At 39.5% G+C, this 14,462-nt stretch overlaps 1 protein-coding gene across 1 annotated transcript in view; it reads right to left on the bottom strand.

Annotated features, from left to right (window-relative positions):
- The window catches only part of LOC150086891 (dynein axonemal heavy chain 7-like), a 1,233,418-nt gene that overhangs the window by 740,445 nt on the left and 478,511 nt on the right, over window positions 1-14,462 (bottom strand). The gene's annotated exons all lie outside the window — the stretch shown is intronic.

Raw genomic sequence — 14,462 nt, 5'->3', positions numbered from 1 at the left:
TTATGTACGCTGTCTTCAGAATGGATGCATAAAATGTAAGTCTATAACAGCATTGTTTATTAGTAGAATGTAAAGGGATTAATACATACTTTAATATGTTATGTCTTTTAGTCTGTATACTCATAAGACATTAGTAAATAAAATATTTATTTAGTAAGTAAGGTGTATTTATTTAAAAAAATTTAGGAAAAATGCTAAAATTTTTTAGCTATGATGCATATAGCTTACAATGCAGGTATTAAAGTTGTCGTTTTATACCCATTTTATATCAAAGTTGCACTGTATTAATTTTAGTTATAAGGATTTTCTGGAAGGTAGCTCAGTCTGCTTTCTTGATGTTGTACCTTGCTATATCGCTGGCAGAGGTGAAAGTGATTCTTGCACTGCTTCTATAGAAATGAGCAGCAAGCTGGAAAACAAGGTGCAGGGGATTTCAGACTGCTGAGAGTCATTGTGGTACAAGTAAACACATGGGTTGTGTTAGGGTAGCTAAGAATAGGAACAGGTGCATGTACACTTCGTATACACCCATGCTAGGAGTTTAGTAAATAAATTTGATGAATTTGAGGTGTTGGTCAAAACATCAAAGGCAGATATTATTGGGATATCAGAGACATGGCGACACACACACAGATATAAGGAATGCAGAACTCAAAATTGGAGAGTACAATGTGTACAGGAAGGATAGACAGGATAGGAAGGGAGGAGGGGTTATGCTATTAGTTAAGAAACATAAAATCCAAGGAGGTACAGCCTGTCGACATCACTGGATAGTGCAGTGTCAAGTCAGTTTGGTGTGACATAAGCACTGGGAAATCAAAATTGAGAGTAGGAGTGTGTTATAGGCCTAATGACTCCGATTATTATAATAAAAAACAGTACAGTGAAATAGAGTGGGCCAGTAAATCAGAGGGTCTTATAATGGGGGATTTTAATTTCCCAGATATTGACTGGAATTTGTGGGTTGGTCACTCACACACTAGCAATACTTTTGTGGATTTATTGATTGTTTTCTACAGCTGTTCGGGAGGCAACAAGAGAGAGTAATACTCTTGATCTGATTATCAGTAGTGATTCTTCATGCATTAAGAATCTGCAGATAAAGGAACCACTAGGTGGCAGTGATCACAGTGTGCTGAAGTTGTATTTACTCAAAAAGGTAGCTACCATCGAGGGTAAAGGGAACGGTTTTTCTTTCATAAAGGCGACTACGGAGGTCTGAGACAGTATTTAAATTCTATATGGTGGGACCAACTGATGATATTACCAACCGCAAATTCAAAATGGGAAGCATTCAAAGAACTAATCTTGGATGCTACCAGGCTTTACATACAACTAAGAAATATTGTTCAAGGTTCAGGCCTAAATGGATGTCAGATAAACTAATGAGACATGTGGCAGAGAAGAAAAATGCATGGGATACATACAAATTAATGGGTGACATGGAAGCCTATGATAGATATAAGCTGGTCTGTAACTAAGTCACAAAGAAGATTAGGCAGGCAAAGGCAGATTATGAGAAATCCTTGGAAAAGATGCAAAGAAAAACAGAAAAGAGTTTTTTACCTATTTAAACTCAAGAAGGAAAGGAATAAATCAGATTGGTCCACTGGATAGTGATGGTTCAACAGTTGAGGATCCTGCTCAGGTGGCAAACAAACTAAATGAGTATTTTGAATCTACATTCACACATGAGGAGTTATTCAGGAAGGGGAATGTCATAGGTGAAGTAAACATTGGCAGTGAGCTAGATGATTTTGTAATAACTGAGAGGAAAGCGGTGGAGAAATTGTTGAGGATAAACATAAAAAAGGCACCTGGGGTGGATGAGATCTATCCAGTTATATTAAAGGAGGCAGCAAAGGAAGTAAGCAAACCCCTAGCCATAATTATGAGAGCTTCTTTGGACTCTGGAGAGGAACCCGTAGACTGGAGATGTGCAAATGTAACCCCAATTCACAAAGGAGGATCAAAGGCTGACACAAGTAATTATAGACCTGTTAGTTTAACTTTTGTTCCAGGAAAATTAATGGAGGCACTGGTAAAAGAAGCACTGCAGTATCATCTAGACAAGAATTCAGTTATAGCTCAGACACAGTATGGTTTTGTCAAGGGAAGGTCTTGCCTGACCAATTTGACTGGATACTATGATGTAGTCACAAAAGAACTGGATGCAGGGAATAACTTTGATATTATATATTTGGAACTTAGAAAGGCTTTTGATACTGTTGCACATGGAAGACTGCTGCACAAATTGGAGCAGTGTGGCATTGGAGGCAAATTGCTGCTATGGATAAAGGAATCGTTGAGTGCCAGAAGACAGAGAGTGGTAATCAATGGACACTGCTCAATGTGGACTAATGTTATTAGTGGAGTTCCTCAGGGTTCAGTGTTGGGTCTATTATTGTTTTCTGTATTTATAAATGATATTGATGATGGTATATCAAGCTTAATGTCCAAGTATATCAAGCTTAATGTCCAACAGGATCTGGAAAGGTTGAGCATATGGGCTGAGAGGTGGCAAATTAAGTTTAACATTGACAAATGGAAAGTACTACAAAGGGGAAACAGTAACCCCAGAGCAACGTATGAACTCTGCGGTACTACACTGACAGTGGAAGAGAATGAAAAGACCTGTGGGTAATTGTGCAGGGAGATATGAAGTTCTCTGAGCAGTGCAGACGTGCTGCAAGAGTAGCTCATGGTGTCTTGTTAATGCTATACAGGAATTTTTCTAGCAGCGATAGGGAGGTGTTTATTCTCTTGTATAAGGAAATGGTCAGGGCACACCTTGAGTATTGTATACAGGTCTGGAGACCTCATTTCAAGAAGGATGTAGAGCTGCTGGAATGAGTACAGAGAAGGGCAACAAGATTAGTGAATGGAACAAAGGGTTGCTCTTACAAAGAAAGGCTTAAGTTTTGCAAATTACAGAGTCTGGAGACTAGGCACTGGCGAGGTGATCTGATAGAGGTGTATAAGGCCTTGAATGGTTTGAGCATGCTCAATGCCGATGGGATTCTTCCTCTTCCTTTCACTCAGAATAATCACCTGAGAGGGCATAAATTTAAATCGAGGAAAGACAGATGTAGGATAGATGTGCGGAAATTTGCCTTTAGCCAGTGGGTAGTTGGTTGGTGGAACAGACTTCCATCACTTGTTGTTGAAGTTGATAGCCTTAACAAATTTAAGACTCAGCTGGACAGGTATTTTGAACGAATGGAGAGGTGAAATGAGAGTGGTGTTTTTTTTTTTTTTTTTTTTGGCTGATGCTGAATAAGCTTGCTTTCTTGCATCACATGCCTCTACTAATGCTAATGCTAATGCTAGTTGCTAATGCTCCTAAAAACCAAATAACAACAACATAACATTTATCAATGTTAAACTTCAGATGGCACCTCTCAGCTCAGCCCATCTGCTCAACTTTTCCAGATCCTGTTGCAGTAGTGTACTATCATTACTGTCATTAACAACCATGCCCACTTTCATATAATCTGAAAACTCAGACATTAACCCTGATATATCTTCATCAATATCATTGATAAATACAAAAAACAACAATGAGTCCAACACCGCACCTGGCGGCCTCCACTAATAACATTAGTTGAAAAAGAGCATTGTTCATTGATTGCCACTCTGTCTTCTCCCATTCAACCATCATTTTATCCATTGTTGCAACTTGCTTAATTCCATATCTGCTCCAATTTGTACAGTAGTCTTCCATGTGGAATAGTATCAAAAGCGTACCTGAAATTCAAGTACATGATATCAAAGTTATTTTTCTCATCTAGTTCCTTTGTAACCACATCATAGGATGCAATCAAAATTGTCAGACAGGACTTCCCCTTAACAAACCCATGCTGTGTCCGAACTATAATTGCAGTCTTGTCTAGATGATCCCACATTGCTTCTTTAACCAGTGACTACATTGTTTTCTCTGGAGCAGAAGTTACTAGATGGTAGTGATCACAGTGTGCTGAAGTGGGATTTACTCAAAGAGGTAACTGCCATTAGGAGTAAAGGGAAGGGTTATTGCTTTCATAAAGGCGACTATGATGGACTGAGACAGTATTTAAATTCTTTACAGTGGGGCCAACTGATGATGTTACCAACAGCAAATTCAAAATGGGAAGCATTCAAAGAATTTATCTTGGAAGCTACTAGGCTTTACATACCAACTAAGAAATATTGTTCAAAGTTTTGGCCTAAATGGATGTCAGATTAGCTAATGAGACATATGGCAGAGAAGAAAAATGCATAGGATACATACAAATTAACACATGACACAGAAGCCTATGATAGATACAAGTTGATGTGTAACCAAGTTACAAAGGAGGTTAGGCAGGCAAAGGCAGATTATGAGAAATCTTTGGCAAGGGATGCAAAGAAAAACAGCAAAGAGTTCTTTACTTATGTAAACTCTAGAAGGAAGGGGATGAATCATCAGATTGGTCCACTTGATATCGATGGGTTAACTGTTGATGATCCTGCTCAGGTAGCTAACAAACTAAATGAATATTTTGCATCGACATTCACACATGAGGAGTTATTCAGCGACGGTAATGCCAGAGGTGTATTGAACTCTGGTAGTAAGTGAGAGAATCTTGTAATAACTGAGAGTAAAGTGGAGGAGAAATTGTTGAAGATAAACACAAGAAAGGCAACTGGGGTGTGGGATCTATCCAGTTATATTAAAGGAGGCAGCAAAGGAAGTAAGCAAACCCTTAGCCATAATTATGAGAGCTTCCTTGGACTCAAGGGAGGTACCCATAGACTGGAGATATGCAAATGGGACCGCAATTCACAAAGGAGGATCAAAGGCTGACACAAGTAATTATAGACCTGTGAGTTTAACTTCTGTTCCCAGAAAATTAATGGAGGCACTGGTTAAAGAAGCAGTGCAGGATAATCTAGACAAGACTTCAGTTATAGCTCGGACACAGCCTGGTTTTGTTAAGGGGAAGTCTTGTCTGACCAATTTGATTGGATACTATGATGCAGTCACAAAAGAACTGGATGCAGGGAATAACTTTGATATTATATAATTGGATCTTAGAAAGGCTTTTGGCACTGTTGCCCATGGAAGACTGCTGCACAAATTGGAGCAGTGTGGCATTGGAGGCAAATTGCTGCTATGGATAAAGGGGTTTTTGAGTGGGAGAAGACAGAGAGTGGTAATCAATGGACACTGCTCATCGTGGACTAATGTTATTAGTGGAGTCCCTCAGGGTTCAGTGTTGGGTCCATTATTGTTTTCTGTATTTATAAATGATATTGATGATGGTATATGAAGTTTAATTTCCAAGTTTGCAGACGATACGAAGGTTGGCAGGGTTGTTAAGGACACTACTGACACTATGCTGCTGCAACAGGATCTGGAAAGGTTGAGCAGATGGGCTGAGAGGTGGCAAATGAAGTTTAACATTGACAAATGTAAAGTACTACATATGGGAAACAGCAACCCCAGAGCAACGTATCAACTCCGTGGTACTACACTGACAGTGGAGTGGTAGAGAATGAAAGGGACCTGGGGGTGGTCGCGCAGGCAGATATGAAGTTCTCTGAGCAGTGCAGATGGGCTGCAAGAGTACCTCATGGTGTATTGTCAATGATATATAGGAATTTTTCTAGCAGGAATAAGGAGGTGATTATTCCCTTGTATAAAGCAATGGTTAGGCCACACCTGGTCTGGAGGCCTCATTTCATGAAGGATGTAGAGCTGCTGGATGTAGAGCACAGAGAAGGGCAACAAGATTAGTGAATGGAACAAAGGGATGACCTTACGAAGAAAGGCTTAAGTTTTGCAAATTACAGTGTCTGGAGACTAGGCACCAGCGAGGTGATCTGATAGAGGTGTATAAAGCCTTGAATGGTTTGAGCATGCTCAATGCTGATGGGATTCTTCCTCTTGCTCAGAATAATCACCTGAGAGAGCATAAATTCAAATTGAGGAAAGACAGATGTAGGATAGACGTGCAGAAATTTGCCTTTAGGCAGCGGGTGGTTATTGGGTGGAACAGACTTCCATCCCTTGTCGTGGAAGTTGATAGCCTAAATAAGTTTAAGGCTCAGCTGGACAGGTATTTCGAACGAACAGAGGGGTGAAGTGGAAGTGGTTATTTTTTATTTATTTATTTATTATTATTTTTTTTTGGCTGATGCTGCATAAGCTTGCTTTCTTGCATCACATGCCTCTACTAATGCGAATGCTATAATTGCAGTCTTTTCTAGATATCCCGCATTGCTTCTTTAACCAGTGACTACATTATTTTCTCTGGAACAGAAGTTAAACTAACAGGTTTGAAATTACTCATGTCACCTTTTGATCCCTTTTGAATTGGGGACACATTTGTATGTTTCCAGTCCATGAGGATCTCCCCTGAGTCGATGGAAGCTTTCACAATTATGGCTAAGGGTTTACTTACTTCCTTTGCTATTTCCTTCAATATAACTGGATAGGTCGCATCCACCCCAGATGCCTTTCTTATATTCAATTTCAAAAATTTCTCCTGCACTTTGCTCTCAGGTATGTAGCCAAGTGGTCGGGAGCATGAGTGCAGTAGTATGCGCTCTTTGCGTGCACTGGGGTTCAAGCTCGTGACGGTAAAATATGATTAACATTTGTATCGATGATTTATTGCAAACTCCACTGACCTGGTGGTCATACCGGAGTATAAACAAGAAAATCACTTAGCTCCCCACCAGAGGTTGCTAAGCTTTTGGCTTCCACTTCCCTACAGACTTCCTCATGTGTGAGTCTAGATGCAAAATACTCATTGAGTTTGTCAGGTACCTCACCAGGTCAATCAAAATCTATCCTTTGATATCAAGTAGACCAATTGCCTTCCTTCTAGAGTTTACATAAATAAACAAGTCTTTACTGTTTTTCTTTCCCAAAGATTTCTTGTAATCTGCTTTTATTTGCCTAACGTGGCCTGACTATTGATTACAGACTATCTTATATCTACCATAGGCATCTGTGTCTCCTGATAATTTAAAGGCATCCCATGCGTTTTTCTTTTCTGTCATTAGTCTCATTAGTTCACCTGGCATCCGTTTTGGCCTAAACCTTGGACAGTATTTCTTAGTTGGTATGAAAAGCCTAGTAGATTCCAAGATTACTTCCTTGAATGTTTCCCATTTAGAATTTTCTGTTGGTATCATCATCAGTTGGTCCCACTGTATAGAATTTAAGAACTTTCTGAGATGACTATAGTCACCTTCATGAAAATAAAAACCCTTCCCTTTACACCTGATTGTAGTTACATATTTAAGTAAATCCCACATCAGTACGCTGTGATCACTGTCACCTAGCGGTTCCTTTATCTGCAGATTCTAAATTCATGAAGAAACACTGCTGATAATCAGATCAAGAGAATTGCTCCCTCTTGTTGCCTCTTGAACATGCTGCTGCTGTAGAAAACAATCCTCTAATAAACCCAAAAAAGTCTTGCTAGCATGTGAGTGACCAACCCACAAGTTCCAGTCAATATCTGGGAAGTTAAAATCCCCCATTATAAAAGAATCTGATTTACTGGCCCACTCTATTTCTCTGTGCAATTGTTTGTTGTATTCATCAGAGTCTTTAGGCCTATAACACACACTCCTACTCTCAACTTGGTTTTCCCAGTGCTTATGTGACACCATACTGACTCAACACTGCACTGTCCTTCCATGCCAACTGGATGCTCTTCCTTAGATTTTATGTGTTTCTTAACAAACAGCAACACCTGTCCTCCCATTCTATTCTGTCTATATCCTTCCTATACACATTGTACTCCCCAAATTCCAATTCTGCATTCCTTATCTCTGTGTGACACCATGTCTGATATCCCAACAAAATTAGCCTTTGATGTCTTCACTAACACCTCAAATTCATCAAATTTATTTACTATATTCCTAGCATTGGTGTACATGTATACTTGCACGTATACTTTTAGTTACCCTAACACAGCCTATGTATTTACTTGTTTCATGATGACTCTCAACAGTCACTGAAATCCCCAGCACCTTGCTTTCCAGGCTGCTGCTCATTCTAATAGAAGCAGCGCAAGAATCACTTTCACCTCTGCCCGTGGCTACTGTTAATCTATTAGTCTCTGAATCTCCCAAAGCTAAGTTTTGCAACCCACCTAACACTGCCTCAATAGCATCAGCAAATAGTCTTGCACCCTTTCTATTTAAGTGTATCCCATTGCTGTAGAAACAAACTCTTCTGTTAACAAACAGTTCATGGTGAAAAAATCTACCCCATGAGCCTTACACAATCTCTCCAAGGCCGAATTGATTGATAAGTCTCTCATCATATACTCCCTTCTATCATGGCTCGGCAGAATTGCAGACACTTTCAAATATAACCCTAAATTGCAACTTTTTTTCAACGTTGACCTGTGCTTGTTAAATAAGTTCACAGATCTAATACTGTTAATGTCATTATTGCCATCGTGTACAAAAATATCACCCTTTGAGCCCTTAAAAGGTGATATCTGCTCTACGTCATCAACTTTTGCCACTAGCAGATATACCCTGGTCCTATTCCACCCGTCCTTTTTGCACACTATATTTCCCATTTCCATGATAATTGAGTCATCGGCATAAATTCAGATTGAGGAAAGACAGATGAAGGATAGATGTGCGGAAATTTGCCTTTAGCCAGTGGGCAATTGGTTGGTGGAACAGACTTCCATCCCTTGTCGTGGAAGTTCATAGCCTAAATAACTTTAAGGCTCAGCTGGACAGGTATTTTGAATGATTGGAGGGGTGAAATGGAAGTGGTTTTTTTTTTTTTTTTTTTTTTTTTGGCTGATGCTGCATAAGCTTGCTTTCTTGCATCGTATGCCTCTACTAATGCTAATGCTAAGGTGGCAGTGATCACAGTGTAGTGATGTGGTATTTACTTAAAGATATAACTACCATTACTTCTTTAAGTAAATTTCACAAGCAAAGGGCTTTTGCTTTCGTAAAGAAGACTACAATAGTCTTCTACAACAACAAGAGAAAGCCATTGTTTTGATCAGATTATCAGCAGTGAATCATCATGCATTGACAATATCCAGATAAGGGACAATGGGTAGTAGACAAAGGACAATAGGAATCCTATAGAAAGTACAATCAGATCACTAAGGTGGTTAGGCAAGCAAAGAAAGATTATGAGAAGTCCTTGGCTAAGAAAAGTATCAAAGAATTCCTTGCTTATGTTAACAACAGAAGGAAAGGGATGAACAACACTGCCCTAGCAGATATGAATGGAATAATAATCAATGATGAGTGAAGAAGTTTTTAGGGATGGGAAAAATGGAAGTACTCCAAGTTATACCCGGGAGTTAAATGATTTTGTTATAACTGAGAAGCAAGCAGAAGAGAAACTGCTAAAGCTAAAAGTAAATAAGGCACCTGGGGCCAATGGGATCAAGTTAATTCTATTGGCTTGGTAAGCAAATCCTTAGCCATAATGATGAGAGCTTCCTTGGATTTAGGGAAAGTTCCTATAGATTGGAGGTGTGCAAATGTCCTATCTCCTATTCACAAATAGGATTGTGAATAGGAGATAGGACATTTGCACAATACACATAGGACAGAAGATAGGCAATTATAGACCTGTAAGTTTGACTTCCATTCCAGGGAAAATAATGGTGTCAGTGATTAAAGAGGTTCTTCAGTATCCCTTTATCAGGAATAGAATTATACAGAAATTACAAAATGGGTTTGTAATGGTGGGAGGATCTTGTCTGACCAGTCTGATTTTCTGCTATGCAGCATAAAAAAAAAAAATAATTCTGATATCATATATTTTTATTTTGATATAGCTTAAGAATTAACATTAACATTACCATTAGCAAAAGCACATGATGAAAAAAAGCAAGCTTATGTTGTTGTTTGTTATTTGGTTTTTAGGAGCATTAGCAACTAAGGCCATATTGCTCCGAAAAGCAAGCTTATATGGCATCAGCCAAAAAAAAAAAAAAAACCCTTATTTCACCCATCCACTCACTCCAAATGTTTGTCAAGTTCTGCCTTGAGTCTATTTAAGCTATCAACTTCTACAATGACAGATGGAAGTTTGTTCCAGCAATCAACCACCCGCTGGCTAAAAGCAAACTTCCGAACATCTATCTTACAACCTTCTTTCCTCAATTTGAATTTATGCCCTCCCAGGCAATTATTCTGAGCAAGAGGAAACCATCCCATCAGCATTGAGCATGCTCAAACCATTCAAGACTTTATACACCTCAATCAGATCACCTCGCAGGTGCCAAGTCTCTAGACACTGTAATTTGCAAAACTTAAGCCTTTCATCGTAAGAGCAATCCTTTGTTCCATTCACTAATCTTGTTGCCCTTCTCTGTACTCAATCCAACAGCTCTACATCCTTCTTAAAATGAGGCCTCCAGATCTGTATACAGTACTCAAGGTGTGGTTTGACCATTGGATTATACAAGGGAATAATCACCTCCTTATCCCTGCTAGAAAAATTCCAGTATATCCTTGACAAGACACCATGAACTACTCTTGAACGCCATCTGCACTACTCAGAAAACTTCATATCTACCCGCAAAATTACCCCCAAGTTCTTTTCACTCTCTACCACCATCAGTGTAGTACCAAACAGTTGATACGTTACTCTGGGGTTACTGCTTCCCATATGCAATCCTTTACATTTGTCAATGTTAAACTTCACTTGCCACCTCTCAGCCCATCCGCTCAACTTTTCGAGATCCTGTTGCAGCAGTGTACTGTCATTAGTGTCATTAACAATCCTGCCAACCTTCATATCATCTGCAAACTTGAACATTATGCCTGATATACCATTATCAATATCATTTATAAATACAGAAAACAACAATGGACCCAACAATGAACCCTGACAGACTCCATTAATAACATTAGTCCACAAAGAGCAGTGTCCATTGATTACCACTCTCTGTCTTCTCGAGGCGCCTCCGTAGCCAGGTGGGAAGGAGCAGTGCATAGCACATGCTTCTTGATTAGACCGGGGTTCGAGCGCTTCACCACCAAATACGGAGGTTGCGGAAAGGCCAAGGGAATGACCACCGCATATTCCCGGAGCAATATGGCCTTAGTCGCTAATGCTCTTTAAAAAAAAAAAAAACAATCTGTCTTCTCCCACTCAACCATCCCTTTATCCATAGCAGCAATTTGCCTCCAATGCCACACTGCTCCAATTTGTACAGCAGCCTTCCATGTGCAACAGTATCAATGCCTTTTCTAAGATCCAAATATATTATATATCAAAGTTATTCTTTGCGTCCAGTTCCTTTGTGACTATATCATAGTATCCAATCAAATTAGTCAGACAAGAATTCCCCTTAAGAAACCCATGCTGTATCTGAGCTATAACTGAAGTCTTGCTAGATGATCCTGTAATGCTTCTTTAACCAGTGCCTCCATTAATTTACCTGAAGAGAAGTTAAACTAACAGGTCTTTAATTACTTGCATCTCCCCTCCCTTTGATCCCCTTTGATCACATTTGCACTTCTCCAGTCCACGGAGATGTGCAAATGTGATCAAAGGTACCTCCCTTGAGTCCAGGGAAGCTATCTTAATTATGGCTAATGATTTTCTGACTTCCTTTGCCACCTCCTTTAATATAACTTGATAGATTCCATCCACCCCAGGTGCCTTTCTTGTGTTTATCTTCAACAATTTCTCCTCCACTTTACTCTCAGTTATTACAAGATTATCTAGCTTACTGTCAGAGCTGAAACACCTTTGGCATTCCCCTCCCTGAATAACTCCTCATGTGTGAATGTTGATGCAAAATATTCATTTAGTTTGTTAGCTACCTGAGCAGGATCGTCAACAGTTGAACCATCGATATCAAGTGGACTAGTCTGATTCATCCCCTTCCTTCTAGAGTTTTCATAAGTAAGGAACTCTTTTCATCCTTTGCCAAACATTTCTCATAATCTGCCTTCGCCTGCCTAACTCCTTTGTAACTTGGTTACAGACCAGCTTATATGTATCATAGGCTTCTGTGTCAAATGTTAATTTATATGTATCCCATGCATTTTTCTTCTCTGTCACATGTCTATCATTTAGGCCATCTGATCATCTGACAAACATTTAGGCCTAAATCTTGAACAATATTTCTTTGTTGATATGAAAAGCCTAGTAGCTTCCAAGATTAATTCTTTGAATGCTTCCCATTTTGAATTTGCTGTTGGTAACATCATCAGTCGGTTCCTCTGTATAGAATTTAAATACTGTCTCAGACCACTGTAGTCACCTTCACTAAAGCAAAAACCCTTCCCTTTACCATTGATGGTAGTTACCTCTTTGAGTAAATCCTACTTCAGCACACTGTGATCACTTCCACCTAGTGGTTCCTTATCTGCAGATTCTTAATGCATTAAGAATCACTACTGATAATCAGATCAAGAGTATTACTCCTTCTAGTTGCCTCCCAAACATGCTGGTGTAGAAAACAATCATCCAATAAATCCACAAAAGCCTTGCTAGTGTGTGAGCGACCAATCCACAAATTCCAGTCAATATCCGGGAAATTAAAATCCCCCATTAAAAGACACTCTAATTTACTGGCCCACTGTATTTCTCTGCACAATTGCTCATTTTGCTGATCAGATTCATTAGGCCTATACCTACTCTCATTTTTCATTTCCCAGTGCGTATGTTACACCAGACTCAACATTGCATTGTCCACTTCATCCACCCACATCAATTGGGGGCTCTTCCTTAGATTTTATGCATTTCTTAACTAACAGCATAACCCTTCCTCCCTTCCTGTTCTGTCTATCCTGTCTGTACACATTGCACTCCCCAAATTCCAGTTCTGCACTGCTTATGTCTGTGTGACACCATGTCTCTGATATCCCAACAATAGCTGCCTTTGATATCTTGACTAGCACTTCAAGCTCATCAAATTTATTAACTATACTCCTAGCATTGGTGTATATGGAAGTATACATGCACCTGTTTCTACTCTTAGTTACCCTAACACAGCCCACATATTTATATGTTTCACTACGACTCCCAGCATTCCTGGAAATTCCCATTGCCTTGCTTTCCAGGCTGCTGCTCAATTGCATTTCAATAGAAGTAGTGCAAGAATCACTTTTACCTCTGCCAGCGGCTACTGTTAATCTATTAGTCAATGTATCCTCCCAAGCTAGTAGTTTTCCGACCCACCTAACTCTGCCTCAATAGCATCAGCAAATATTCTTGCACCCTTTCTATTTAGTGTATCCCATCCCTGTAGAAGCAGTCTCTCCTGTTAACAAGCACAGACCAAGTTGAGAAAAAGTCTACCCCTTGAGCCTCGGAAAATCTCTCCAAGGCTGAATTGATCGACAAGGCTCTCATCATATACTCCCTCCTATTGTGTCTGGGCAGAATTGCACACACTTTAAAATTCAACCCTAACTCATGGCTTTTTTTCAGCATTGTCTTGTACTTGTTAAGTAATTCTGCCGGTCTCCTACTCTTAATATCATTAGTGCCAACGTGTACAACAATATCACCCTTTGTGCCCTTAAAGGATGATATCTGCCCTACAATGTCTTTAACCTTTGCCCCTCGCAAACATACCCTGGTCCTCTTCCATCTATCCTTTTTGCACAATATGTTCTCTGTTTTCCTGACAATAGATTCACCTACAACAACTTGTTCATATGGGACCAGCATATTCTGCCTTGGGGATTACCGCTGTGTTGCGTGATGTTCACGTGCAAGCTCTGGCATTGATGTGGGTAGCTGAGAGCTTTATTGGCCCCTCAATTTAAATCCTTCGAGGGCATCCACCCTGTCCTTCAAGCTCTCATATAAGTCCATAATAATGCCAAGTAATAATCCCCTTGGCCATATCATGTCCCATTCCTGATTGCCCCATAAACATTAAACAAGCAGTGCATTTCAATAGACTGTGATTCAGAGGACAACTGATTGTCCTCTGAATCACAGTCTGAATCAGAGGACAACAGAGAACAGCCATATATCAAAAGCTTTTTTAGCTTTTGATATATTGCTGTTCCATATGAAAGACTGCAGTGCCAACTGAAGCAGTATGGCATTAGGGGCAAATTACTGTAATGGATAAAGGGATAGCTGAGTGGAAAAAGATAGATGGTGGTTATAAATGGGCAATGTTCTTGGACTAATGGATTCGACTAATGTTATTATTTGAGTTCCTGATGGTTCAGAGCTCTGCCCGTTATTGTTTACAGTATTATTAATATCACTGATGAAGGTATATCAAGCTTACTGTCTAAGTTTGCAGATGATTCAAAGGTTGGCAGGATGATTAATGACATGAATCAAGGTCAAGATAAATTAGGCAGATGGGCTGAGAAGTAGCAACTGTGGTTTAACATTGGTAAATGCAAATCCACAAGAACAATATACCAAGTAACTAGTACCACACTCAAGATGGTGGAGAATGAAAGGGACTGGAGTAATTGTAGTCTGACATGAAGTTCTATGAACA

The sequence above is a fragment of the Mastigoproctus giganteus genome, chromosome 4, assembly GCF_048544385.1.
Source record: "Mastigoproctus giganteus isolate SK-2022 chromosome 4, ASM4854438v1, whole genome shotgun sequence".
Taxonomy (NCBI): Eukaryota; Metazoa; Arthropoda; class Arachnida; order Uropygi; family Thelyphonidae; genus Mastigoproctus; species Mastigoproctus giganteus.
Note: the sequence above shows the minus strand (reverse complement) of the source record. Positions and strands in the feature narration are given on the sequence as shown.